This window comes from Sturnira hondurensis, unplaced genomic scaffold (assembly GCF_014824575.4).
Source record: "Sturnira hondurensis isolate 20B ecotype Veracruz unplaced genomic scaffold, ASM1482457v3 Scaffold0016684, whole genome shotgun sequence".
In the NCBI taxonomy this organism is placed as follows: Eukaryota; Metazoa; Chordata; class Mammalia; order Chiroptera; family Phyllostomidae; genus Sturnira; species Sturnira hondurensis.
This window is the reverse complement of record NW_028089315.1, coordinates 4554023-4567468: the sequence shown is the minus strand read 5'-3', so window position 1 is coordinate 4567468 and position 13446 is coordinate 4554023. Positions and strand designations below refer to the sequence as shown.

At 41.9% G+C, this 13446-nt stretch overlaps 1 protein-coding gene across 1 annotated transcript in view; it reads left to right on the top strand.

Annotated features, from left to right (window-relative positions):
- SGMS1 (sphingomyelin synthase 1) overlaps positions 1 to 13446 on the top strand; it is a 284385-nt gene that overhangs the window by 29020 nt on the left and 241919 nt on the right. Inside the window, exon 2 of the mRNA XM_037066934.1 lies at positions 8190 to 8285. The gene's annotated coding sequence lies outside the window, so the exon portion shown is untranslated. The remainder of the gene's footprint in view (positions 1 to 8189; positions 8286 to 13446) is intronic.

Below are 13446 nucleotides of genomic sequence, written 5' to 3'. Positions count from 1 at the left end.
TGTTTGTTTATTTTGTTTTTGAGATTCCACATATAAGTGAAATCATATGGTGTTTGTCTTTTTCTTTCTGACTTATTTCACCCAGCATAATACCCTTTAGGTCTATCCATGTTACCACAGATGACAAGATTTTATTCTTTTTTTATGACCAAGTAATATTTCATTGTATATAGGTACCACATCTTCTTTATTCACTCATCTATTGATGGGCACTTGGGCTGCTTCCAGATCTTGGCTGTTGTAGATAACGCTGCAGTGAACATAGGGGTGCATATGTCTTTCAAATTCGTGTTTTGAGTTTCTTCAGATAAATACCCACAAGTGGGATTCTGCGTCATATGCTAGTCTTGTTCATTTGTCTTGACCTTTTGAGCATTTGATGCTTGAGTTTTTTTAACTTTTCATCCCCTGTCCCAATGAAACTGATATTTTCTCTGTTTCTGTTATGCAAGAAGGTGATATTCTGGTCTTCTCTTGTCTTTTTCCTGCTACTGGCCACTTCAGTCACCATCACTGTACTATCCACACACGTTAACAGTTTCACTTTATTTTGTTTCCCGATGGCATTTGTGAGGACGCATGGCTATTTTTTCCATATCAGGGTATTTCTACTTATTTGTCCTGCTGTCTTTCTAGATTCAATAGCTTAAAAGCAAATTGACTTTAGAATGTTTGTTGTAGAGAAGAACCTTCCAGATCATTTGCTTCACTGTCTCACTTTAGAATTTGCTAAACTAGGGCTCGGGACGGGGGAATTTCGTAGCCTGTGTCATTTCACCAGGCTTTCATCCTTTGGTGAAATCAGAAATCAGGGTTCCTGACCCGCCATACCTCTAGAGCCTCTGTGTTGCCCCACACACCGCCTCTTCGTGGTCTCCTGTGCCATCATTGTTTCCTCGGCAAGGAACTTCAGAGCTGCTGGGCCCTCCCATGTCACGTCCTTCCTTCGTACAGATGTCAACCTCCTTTCACCAAGACCTACCAATTTTTTCCATGAATTTAAAATTTTATTCTTTGATGATTTAAAAAATTTACCAGTAAAAAAATTCAAGTTTTTGAGCATATAGTTCTGTGAGTTTTACCCCATGCATTGGTGCATATAGTCACCACTATAAACAGCATACAGAATGGTCACCCTTCGAATTCCCCAGTGCTGCCTCTTGGTAGTGAAATCCTCCCCCACCTCAAACTCCTGGAAACACTGATCTTTTCTCTGTCACTATGGGCTTACTCTTCCCAGAATATTGTGTAAGTAGGATTATTGAGACTATACCTTTTTGAGAGAGCTTCTTTCATTTTGCATAATGCACTTGGGATTCATCCATGTTGTGTGTGTCTGTAATGTTTCCCTTTTTATTACTAAATAGTAGTCCACTGTATGGATGTACCAAGTTTGTTTGCCCATTCGTCATTGCCTTCCCACCAGCCATGTGCGAGAGTCCTAGTTACCTTGCATCTTTCCCATAAATTATATTCCCAGTTTTTAAAATGTACACACTCTGTGTGAAATGGTATCTCTTTGTGGTTTTAATTTGCATTTCCCTAATGATTATAATGTTGATCATCTTTTCAATTCTTTGTTGCCGCTCTTCTGCCTGTTATGTATATCTGTGTATCTCCTATCCATTACGGTGTTTGCTATACCCATTGTCATTATAATAACCCTGTTCCAGGTGGTTATCCTACCTAGCTTTGTTATTCCACGTTATTGCCCATGTACCACAGTGCATTCCAGAGGTCAAGGCATTGAACTAGAAACTTTGTATACATAATCTCATTTTGTCTTTACAAAATCCTCAGGAGGTAAATAGTGTTTTCTAGTTCTGTGGAGAACTAAAGACCTCATGTTGAACAGATATTTATTGAGTACCTATCATGTGCTATGAGCCAGTAATTATACCCAGTTACTGGTTCTGTGACTTCAGGCAAGTCATTTAATCTCTGAGTCATTTTACTCAGCTGTTAAATAGGGACCTATATTATTTTCCCTGAAGGTTATTGAATGAGGGTTTTGAAGAAGAACATAGGACACGTGCTAAGGAGAAGGTCTGGTCTGTGATGTATACTGAGAAGCCATTAGCAATGGCTGCACCTTTTCTCTTCAGACATCCCGTACTTTCCTGAAGCTGTTTCTGCCCCTCATTGGCTACCTCCCTCCGGAAAGTGTCCTTTGGTGGGCCTCCCACTTCATTCCAGATCAGCTATTAGAACCAACACAGGATTGAGCATTTTTCTTTTAAGGAATATCTTTCTCTGTTTCCTCTGTGTAGCTTATTGATTGATTGCATCATTTAGTCAAGAAGGATGTGATTGGGCCAATTTTGCAAAGCAGACCGACAGCACTGCAGTGACTACTACTACCTTATCCTTCCTGTAGATGGGAAGAGAACCAGTTACTGTGGAGACTGCTGGTGCCTGAGTGGTCTGTTTCTAAGTTCACACTTCGTACTTTACCTAATCTTAAGTATGCAAAAGGGCTACTTTGGAGGAACCTTATTTCTCATTGCATTGGTGTATGAAGTGTTGCTGAAATTATTTTTGTCATTTGCTAGTCATTTAATCAAGCCTTTGTGTATGTGTCTGTGTGTTATTGGCTAGATAATTTGGGATGATTTCCAGGAAACTGGAAGTACTTTAAAGAGAGATTGCTGTTTGAAATGACTACTTAAGATTTTCTGAAGTCAGTAACAGAAAAGTTCAATGAGCCAAATATTTTACTTTGAGTGCGTTCCAGTTCCCATGTTTATGTAAAGGATGTCTTAACTTTTACTAATATCATAAAGGGTTGATCTACTTGGCAAAAATTTACTATTTCGGTTAGGGCAGAAAGAAGAAATCATAATATTAGTTTTAAAAAATCATGTTCCAAAGATGGGCTTTCACAGATTGTCAACCATCCGTCATGGAGTATTTGAGGCTTTGTGGAAGCGGGGGTATCATTGTTAAAGTTGGCTTGCTGCTTTTTCCTATTTGATAGCTAGAGCACATTTTCACTCCTGCAGTCGTTAAGCATGTGTCTGATGCCTATTGTGTGCCAGGTCCCTTTTATATGTTAGTCTCTTAAATCCTCACGACAACCCTTTGAAATGAAAGAAAGCCTATTTTACACGGCGATAGAAAGAGACTTGACTTGGGATGGTGAACACACCATATAATAATAGATAATGTACGAGTATTATAGAATCGTATTCTTGAAACCTATATAGTTTTATTAACCAGTGTCACCTCAATAAGTTCAATAAATTTAAAAAAAAAGATAGCCGCATTTTACAGATGAGATCATGTACGGAGAGGCCATTTGACCTGCCTGGTGTAACCCCGTAAGGAGCTGGTGTCGAGCCCTGGTTTTCTGACTATGCCAGCCGGTCTTATTGACACCCACTCCACCTTGGCTTGTCACAAAGGTGTGGCAGCTGCCACCCACTGCTCGTCCAGGAGGCCAGCACACCTTCTCCTGATATGGCATCTGTTTCCTTGAGGGAGCTTTTTTGGGACCTAAGGTCAAATTTTGCTACCACAAAGCCTGGGATTAGGTCATTTTATTTTGTCTAGGAGGTCTACTGTAGAAAGAGCATGAAATCTGAAGTCAGAGACAAGGTTCAGGTGGTATTCCCACCATTTTATGTTATTGCCCGTATGATTTTGGTCAAGTACTTAGACTTCCAGAGCCCAAGTTTCTTCAACTATAAAATGGGAATAGCACAGGCCTGGGAGAGGCGAGGGGAGGATTAGAAGTAGTGCAACAGAACACTTAGTAACTGCTTGGCACATTGTGGATGCTTAGTCACTGGTAGCCATTAAATAATTGTCACCATTGTAGGGCCTTCTAGCTGGTCTCTGGGGCTGAAAAAGCTGCTTCAGAACATTCTGGGGTAAACCTCGCACGTTCAAGTTCTTGTTCTACCACGTATCAGCTGTATGCGTACTCACAACTTAATGACTTTCTGTGCTTCAGTTTTTGCCATCTGTAAAAAGGGTGCAATAATAGTCCCTACCTTGTGAAGATAAACGATTGTAAAGAGACAAATAAGAACTGTCAAGAGGTTGAGTTGAAATGACCTCATATTGGTGGTATAGTGCAATTATTGTTTTCAGTGACGTGATATGAACCTCCTTGAAATTTACAGTAATTTCCTCCTGTCCTTTCTGCTCCAGTTGAAAGAATTCCTCATTTTTGTATTTAATGCCAACACAAATGTTGATACTCAAAACACGGATAAATTATCATAAAAATTATGGTTGCCATTTAAGAAATTGAATTAACTACTCTGAAAGAACTTTTTGTATGTGTGTACAGAGAATACACAAGTGTTTTTTTGTAGAATTACTACACATAAAATTAGGTATCATAAATAAAAATCTCATGTTACAGAGAATATGTAAAAAAAAACCACAACCAGCTAACTCTGTTAAAAAAAAATGAAACCCAAAATGTGATTTTATTGAAATGATTTGACCATCCTGCGTTACTCTTGAATTAGGCTGGGTTGCATGGGAGTTAAATTTCGCCCCCTCGGAGATACAGTAATAAGATGGGACCATGCGAGTGAGTCCACCGGGAGGAAAACTGTGAATTTAATGTCGGTCTAGAAATCCAATCTGGCTTATCTCCGAGGGCCATGTGTGGTGCTGGCCGGGTCTGCATCATCATTCTGAAGTCTGCACCGATGCCCTGTGACTCATACCCAGCAGCTGTCTGGGTCACTACTTTGGAGTACTGTTTATTTGCAGTAGTGATGCTGCAAATAGGCAAAACTTTCTCTTTTGTTGGTTGAAAGCTTTTGCACAACAGGCGTGGCTTTTATTTGGAGACAGCCAAGAAAGGTGGCTTAAGAGTTGGTTGTGTACAACCACTTTCAAAAATACTTTGACATTCCTTAGGAGAGTTGAACTTTTGCAATTCCAAGTCCAGCTCCCCTCTGCTAGGAATGTGTCCTGGAGAAACCAGCTGGGTCCTCTGGGCGAGGAGCACTGGGCTGTAAATGGGAGCATTATTCGTACAGCGGAAAACGGAAAACTCCTCAGGTGATCCTCAACAGTAGAACTGAGCAGTAAATTGTGGATGTGTTCCTACAGTGAGAAATATATAGTGGGGGGAAACCTACTCCAGCCACGAGTCAACAGGGATGAATCTAAAAATCTTGAGAGGCAAGTCTTAAAAGAATACATACAGTTTGTTTTGTATATATGAGGCTTACAACCAGGCAACATACAGCAATGTGTTGAGAATACCTATGTGGTTAAACCATAAAGAGGAGCAAAGGAATAATTAACTCAGAATTCAGGCTGGTGTTTATCTGTGTAGGGAGGCAGGTTACGGAGAGGGGGAGTAGAAGGTGAGAGAGGAAGGGGCACGCAGGTCTTGCAAACAAACAGACAAACCATACCCGAACCCCAGCACCATTGACTGGGTATTAGGTACATGGGCTTTATTTTATCATTCTTTACTCTGACATGTGGTTATCACTGTATAACATTGCCTCAAAACCCAGCAGCTGAAAATGGTGATAAACATCTGTGGCCTCACAGCTTCTGTGTAGGTCAGGAAGTCAGGAGCAGCTCAGCTGGGTGGCTCTAACCTGGGGTCTTGCGTGGCATTGCAGTCAAGATAGCACCTGGAGCAGCCATGACCTGAAGGCTTGACTGGGCTGGAGAATCTGTTGCTTTTAAGAGGGCTAACTCCTTGGCTCTTTGAGAGGTCTCAGTTCCTCAGCGTGTGGACTTGTCTCTAGAGCACCTGAGTGTCCTCACGCAATGGGAGCCAGCTTTCCTCCTGAGAGAATAAGGGGAGGCTGCTCTTTCCCTAGCCTTTGGAGTCACACTCTATCATTTCCCTAGCATCGAATTGGTTATTCACGCCAGCCCTGTTCGTTGTGGGAGAGGAACACGAATATTGGAGGCAGGATCGTTGAGGCCACCTTGGAGACAGGCTGCCATGGTTATGCACTTTTTAATGTAACATATTTTACAATAAAATTTTTACATTTTTATCCTTACCTGAGGCCTTTTGTTTTCATTGTTCTTAGAGAGAGAGGAAGGGAGAGAGAGAAACATGGATGAGAGAAACATCGATTGGCTGCCTCCTGTATGTGCTCAGATAGGGAATCAAACCCTCAACCTAGGTATGCACTCTGAGTACCATCAAACTGCAACCTTTGGGTTTCCGGTTGCTGCTCCAACCAACTGAGCCACACTGGCCAGGGCACAATAAAAAGTTTTTAGAGACAAACCAAATTGGTGACCTAACCTTTTTTTAGTAATCATGCAGCCATCCACATAAATGAAGATTACAGTATTTGCTGAATGTTTCACCGGTCAGGAGGGGTTGAAGAAAAGTCACTGATGTAAACCGGGTAACCGAGTGGCAGGAGCCTGCCCACCAGGAGTGTGCTTGGGGTCCTGCAGCTGGTGAGAAGGGTGGTGGGGGGAGGAGCTTCAGCCCCACTCACAGGAGGGCGTGTGGTGGAGAGATGGGACTCTGTGTGCCCCGCCTTCAGTTTCCCTGACCTAGATCTGACAGAAGTCTGCGATTCCTGATTTTGAAGAGAATTCTGCAGACCAAGGACCACTGCTAGCTTTCTGGGCTTGCTGTGATTTAAAATTCTTATCAACTTCACATATTCTTTGAAGACCATGTTTAATGAAAAAAGAGAATCCATCCCTCACTCCCTCCTCCCACATGTAATGGTACAGCTGGAAGTGGAACTAGACAAGTAAGGATTAGAGTTTTAGCTTAAAAATTCATGCAACAATGGTATTGTACTCCATAATGCATATGTGTTTTGATATTAACAACTTTTAAATTACTGATTCATTCCCCTATCTTCACTAAAACTTGGAGTAAAATCGATGTTTACAAAGGTACATCATGTTTTCCCCCTGATTTTGTGTAGCTCCTGGCGTGATTTCTTGGTGAGTGCCACTGGGGTCTGAGTGCCTGGCTTGCGAGTCACATCCTACCTCCTTTGTGGGTTGCGTGGTTCTTGTAATCAGGTGTCCCAGCCCCCAGGTGAGGAGCAGCTTGGAGAGGCTCTCTGGGTTTTTACTCAAGGTAATGATGGAGGAGGCAGAACTGAAAGCCAGTGCCGGGGTCCCTGGCTACCTTTCCTCAGGCTTTTGTTCGCCAGCACCTTCCCAGGTTCAGGTTAGAACCCTGATACTTCTAAGCCTCTGTGCTTGCAGAACTTTTGTGACCAGCAGATGAAAGGACACTTTAGATCATTATATAGGGACACTATATTCTTTCCAGCTGTAGTTGTTTGGTTGTTTTTTTAAAAACAACTGCTTCCATCTTTGTTGTGGAGCAGTGTCTATGCCATTATATTATATTGTATTTTGCATTTTACAAAAATAAATGGGAAGTCCTCAACAGCAATTTATTGCGTTTTGTTGTGGCAAAGGTAAAAATCTCCAAGGTTGCCATGTGATGCTGGTTTTACTTCCGTTGGCCAACAGTGTGCTTTCTTGAGGAAGAAGGGGAGAAAATGGACATATGTGTGTATGTACATATGTGTGTGCATATATGTGTATATACATATATACACATGCACGTACAAACTGTAGCACCCTCCATCTCCCAGTGGCAGGTGAACGTGTTGTTTGGCCATTTTGCTTTGAGGTTGGTTTTTAGGAGAGTATCCTGTTGGGGGGTGGGGCCGTGAGAACGGGTGGGAATAACCTATATGGTGAGACAAGCCCTGAACTTGGGGTCAGGAGACCTAAGCTGGAGTTTTATCTCAGGCATTTTCTGTTCAAATGCTCTTGTCATACATCATCTCTGATGCTTAGCTGCCTCCGCTGGGAGGATCCGCAGTTCTGGCGTGGTTCTGTGTGTGTCCGTGGATGCCTTCTAGGTGTGGTCTCACAGATCCAAAGTCAGAGTGAAGCTCAGGTTCTTGAAGCTCCAGTTTTTGTTTGAGTGGAAGTTTGGGTTAGTCACTGCCTGAAATTGATGTGAATTTAAAGAAACTTAGGAATTCCTTTGTTCCGGAAGTTCCCAGGGGTGTGATTCTCCCATTCAGTATGATGGGATCATTCTTTTCTCTTTTTCTCTTCCTTAAAAAAGAAATAGTTGCAGTAGTATTTTAATCTGGAGACTTGTCTTATGTTGAGAACATTTTTTCAAGTGAAGTAGCATTAACTTAATACAAATCTTTGGTGATAACGTGTTGTTTTGCTGGTTCTTTCAGGGAGAGGGCGGCATGAACGATCCCCAAATGTGTCTTTGGGCATATTTCGCCATTCATTTTTGATTAGGAGAAAGAAGACAGCCATCCACTTGAAAGGTAAGTAAACATTTCTGTGTAACATTTTATTATAAAAATTTTCAGAAATACTAAAGAGTTAAAGGAATGTGCAGGAGTTCCTGTGTATCCACCACCTACATTAACAATTGGCATTTTGCCACACTGTGTGTGTGCGCGTGTGTGCAGATTTGTATATTTTTCTGCCAGAATATTCAAGTTATAGACATCGTGACATTTTATCCTAAATTCTTGGGGCTGCAGCTCCTAAAAAGGGTATTCTTCTTTGAGAGGCATTTTAGAACATTCATAAACTATGTGACCCATAATATTTAATTAAACATAGTTATAATTTCCTATTAAAAGATGTAATTTTGAGTTTATGCTCCTTATTAACTGGTGTAAATAAAATCAGAGTTAACAAAATGTTTCAGGGTGGTTTATTTAATGGACAGATGGGCAGTAAGAATTTGCTCTGAGAAACATCTGAGTGTCAAGGATTAGAATTTTCGTGATACACGGTGCCTATGTTGGAGGGGACACCACGCTTTTGTCTGTCCTTGTAACCTGCCCGCCTGCTCGCTGTGGCCGATGTTTGCTGTTAGGTCATTGGATCTGGTTACTGCTCCTGCGTCTTCCTGGTCGGCATTCACAAGTGGACCAGTCATTGGGAGCTGATGTGATCAAAGGTCTTACTTGATTTTTTAACCCGAAATTATTAGGAGAACGTGTAAAGAATATGAGTGGTGATGTCAAGTTGACGTTACTATATCAAAATCCACATTAGAGTGATTCACAATGATTCTCAGCCCATAATTTGACTACCTGAATTGAAACTTTACATAAAGTCTTAAAGATGTGTTCAGCTGTGATTGTAATTATATATTATTATACATTACGGCCTATTACATAATCAGTTATTAGAATTCTCTGGTTCTTGCAGAGGGGCTGCCTGCTGTTCTACATTCTAATCTCAGTTACATTTTATTTATGGTATCTTCCTCAAGTGGTCCCTGAGTATCTAAGCATTTCTTCACAGATGTTTATAAATGAGACTTGCCCATTTTGAGCATTATTTTAAAGAAGTCCATTGAAGGGAGCCATTTAGGGCCGCAGAGGCTTCTTGTGTTCTTGTTTGTCATGTGGAACAAAGAGACAGTGACAGCAGTAAAGTGTCTTCCAAAGACACTGGCATTCGGAAGGAGCTGTGACAGAGCTTCTTGCAGGCAGCACGGAGTGGTCTGGGTTGCTCTTTTGCTCCTTGGCCTCTATCTGGTTATACTTTGAAAAAAGGAGGGGAAGTTGAGTGGGGCCCCATGTGAGGCAGGAGGCTTGAAGGGCAGTCGAAGGGAAGGCACGTGGGGCCCTGCGTGGGGTCCTCAACTGGCTCTCTGGCCCTGGACCATGAAGGTATGGGGTAATGAAGTATTTTTCATTTTCTATTGAAATAGGACATGCATAAAAATATGTGCATATTGTAAGTGCACAGATCAACATAATTTTACAAACTGCACTCATTCATGTAACTGGCTCCCAGATCAAGAACCGCAACATTTCCACCGTGGCCTCATGCTGCCTCCCAGATGCTGCCCCACTCCACCGTAGCTACTCTCTTGACTTCTAGTACCATAAATGCACTTTCTGTTTCTCTCTCTCTCTCTCTCTGTAATATGTAATGCAGATTGTACTTTTTGTGTCTGGTTTTTCTCATTTAACAATGTTCTAGAGAGATTCCACCATATTGTTGCATGTAGTTATAGATTATTTATTTTTTTGCTATTGAGCATTCCATCATATGGGAATACAACGGCTTGTTCATTCTATTAGATGCAGGTAATTTTTTTGCGTTTACCCACCTAGAGCACCCTCTGGCAGAAATGAAGATTAAACAAGGTTTTATGCTCATTATGGCTACAGTGGAGGTGGTCCCAGGTGGTCCCAGGTGGTCCTACCTTTGCCCAGCTTCTGCTTTGAGATGAAGGAGGAATCCAGGCTGCAGAGAGAAGACTGAGACACAGTTGGGAGATGTGCGGTTTTTCAGTCCAGCTGCTTTCCTTGTGACTGACCACGTCCCTGCTGGCCCATCCTCTTTTCTACCCTTATCACTCTCGTACAGCCCCTTCGTGGAGACCATGCAGAATACATCCCATAATAGGCAACCAATGAATAGTTAAAGTTCATTAGGTGTTGAGATTAAGTGTTAGATGAAAGGCAGAAAATTAAAACCCATGGGCTTGCTTTTAAGGAGCCTGTGTTGTGGTTATACATTCACAGGGGTATGGACCACATCCCTGGAAACCAAGTGTAGTGTGTAATTCAGGAAGTTAATTCAGAGGCTTGCAGGGGCCAGGAGTGTAATGTGGCAGAAATTAGCTGGTTCAGTAAGGAGTATTGGGCACTGTGGAAAATGAGAATATATGCTTTGCCCAATTTTTGACTCAGCAAAACATGTCTGGCTGAATTTAGCAAGTTCACCAATTTCCGACTTTGAGGGACTAGAGTATTCATTGTAAGGAAGTGGTTTCCTTGGGGTTTGAATGTTTTTATGGATTATGGATGATTTTGTAAATAAAGTCTTATTCAGACACAATCATGCTCACTTGTTTATATATTATCTATGTCTGCTTTTGTGCTCTGACAGCTGAGCTGTTTAGTTGTGAGAGAGACCAGGGTTGAGTAGTGAGTGACCACGTGACCCATAATACCTAAAATATTTACCATGTGTTCCTTCACAAAAAAGCCTGCCAACTCCTGCTTACTTCGTAAAAGCAAGGACACAGTAATCGTAACTCCTGTAGTTATAACATAGTCTGAACCCACTCATTTTAGTGTTAATACCTTTATTTATTCAACAAATGTTTACAGAGTGCCTATTGTAGGTAAGGCATGAAATAGTGATAGACAGATACGATTCTTGCCCTTGAAGAATTTATATGAGGCCCCTGTGAACTCGAAGTTCCATTTTGAGGTTGTGCTTTCTATGAATCGAAAGTGTAATATGGAAATAGAATTACCAAACCCTCAATTTTAAACTAAAAATGTGGCCGTATTTATTAATTTTAGAAATATGATGAATACTTATCTATATAAGCTACTGGTTACCTCAGTTATAAGGTATATGTGCTATGGATACATAGAAATGACTGTGTTTAAAAGTCCTAATTGTTTACATGTGGTAACACCAGACTGGGAGGTAGCGTGTTTGGATAGGGTTGTGTGCTTTGCGGTACTTACCAAAGCAAGTCAGCGGACTCCCAATCTTAGGCTGTATTTTTATTTATTTATTTATGTCTTAAAATTATAAGAGAAACTTTATTTAGACAGTTACAGAGGCAGTAGAAGTGAGCCAGGAGGCCTAGGAAACAAGTCACAGAAGCAAAAGAAGGGCTTAGGAGAAGGGGGGCAGAGGTAGCCCCCCTGAAGGGTGGGGAGGGACAGGAGGAAGGGGCAGGCTTGGGGCGTGCTCCTGAGAGGGAAAGCGTGCCTTAGGCTGCTTTAATGATAAATCCTAAACCTTAACAGAAAGCACAGCACACAAAGTAATAAAGTTTTGAATGTAGCGCAACAAATGACTCTTTGTTGGTATGCTTATCTGTTTGCTTACTTGAGGTCATGAAAATTTGTTTCTTTTTTTAAAAAATCCTCACTTGATCCTACTAGAGGACATGTTCACTGATTTTTTGAGAGGGGGGAAGGAGGAGGGAGGGGGTGGAGAGAGAGAGAGAGAGAGAGAGAAAAGACACAGAAGGCAGACACAAGTGGGTTGCCTCCAGTACGTGCCCTAACCAGGAATCCAACTCACCACCTTGGGTGTACAGAACGATGCTCCAACCAACTGAACCACACGGCCAAGGCTGTTTGTTCCTGAAAGGAGCCTATAGAGGGATTATAATGAACACAGAGCTGGTTTTAAATGTCATTTTCACCCACCCTTTTCATAGATGCTCATATATGTTTTATGGGTGGACACTCAGGTGCTTGCCCCTTCGCCGTCCCCAGGTTGTCTTTGGACAGAGAAAAAGAAAGTGCGGTTGGCCCAGCTCAGTAAACCGTTGTGAGCCAAACTGGCTGCATCGCCTTCTTCCAGCCCAGATTGCTTTCTTCCTGAAAGAAATCTCACTTTCTTTCAGAAAGTGAGATTGGAAGTTTGCTTGGATGTTGTAGTTAAGGTTATTTAGCGGTGGGTAATAATGTGAACATGTGACGATGCATGAAGTATTCACGTATTGCTTTGGGAGCCATCTGACGTCAAATGAAATCCTACTTGCTGCCTTTCGAGGCCAGGTCTGGATGGCCATCCAGGGGTGGGGACCGGTCCGAGGGAACGCCGGAGAGGTGACGTCATCGGTGCAGTGAATAGTCCAGTGGATGTGGTTAAAACTGCATAACGGTTTGCCAAGATTAATTGGAAAGTTAAGGTTCCATTCCTTTTCGTGAGGAAGAAATGATACTGCTTGTGTTTAAAATGTTTGTAGACGTTCATTGTTGTTCTTCATTTTAATAATTTTTTGTAGTGGTTTGGGTTTAGGGTTAAACAAACAATGAGAATTGAGAAGACCGAGAGAAAGTAAACATCACAGTTGTTTTCCCTACAAAACTGGAAACAGCAGACTTAACAGCTTTGGTTAAAAATAAAGTTTTTTGAGACAAATTTGCTAAGTCAGATCACTTGGTTTGTGGCATTAGGAAAACTGGACCTTCTGTTGTATGTAAAATAGAGTTTTTGTGGCAAGAACTCCGGCATCAGGAGTGTCGTGCTTCAGAGAGGGTGTCCTGAAGTACAGAAACGGCGAACGAACACAGCTTGATAGAATAAAGCGTGTTTAGAAAGATTATTATATCAGGGTGATTCTTTTGGCTTCAAGTGACAGAAAACCCAGCTTCAAACAATGTTAAGTGAAATTAATGTATCGGCTTAGGTAATTCAAAGTCTAGAGAGGGATCTGACTTCAGGAAGGACTTGATTTGGGATCCCAAGGATGTCACGGAGTTTCATCTTGGCTGCCTGTCCTTGGGCTACAAATTGAGACTCCCAGAAGCTTCGGGCTAACGTCATTAGAGTGATCATCCAAGATACTGTACAGATAACATTCCTGGCCTTGTGCCTGGCATTGGACAAGTCTCTGGGGCCAGGGACATAGGCCTGTCCTGACCGCCGTGCCCTGGCCACGTACTTCACCCCTGCAGCCTGGAGGCAGCACAT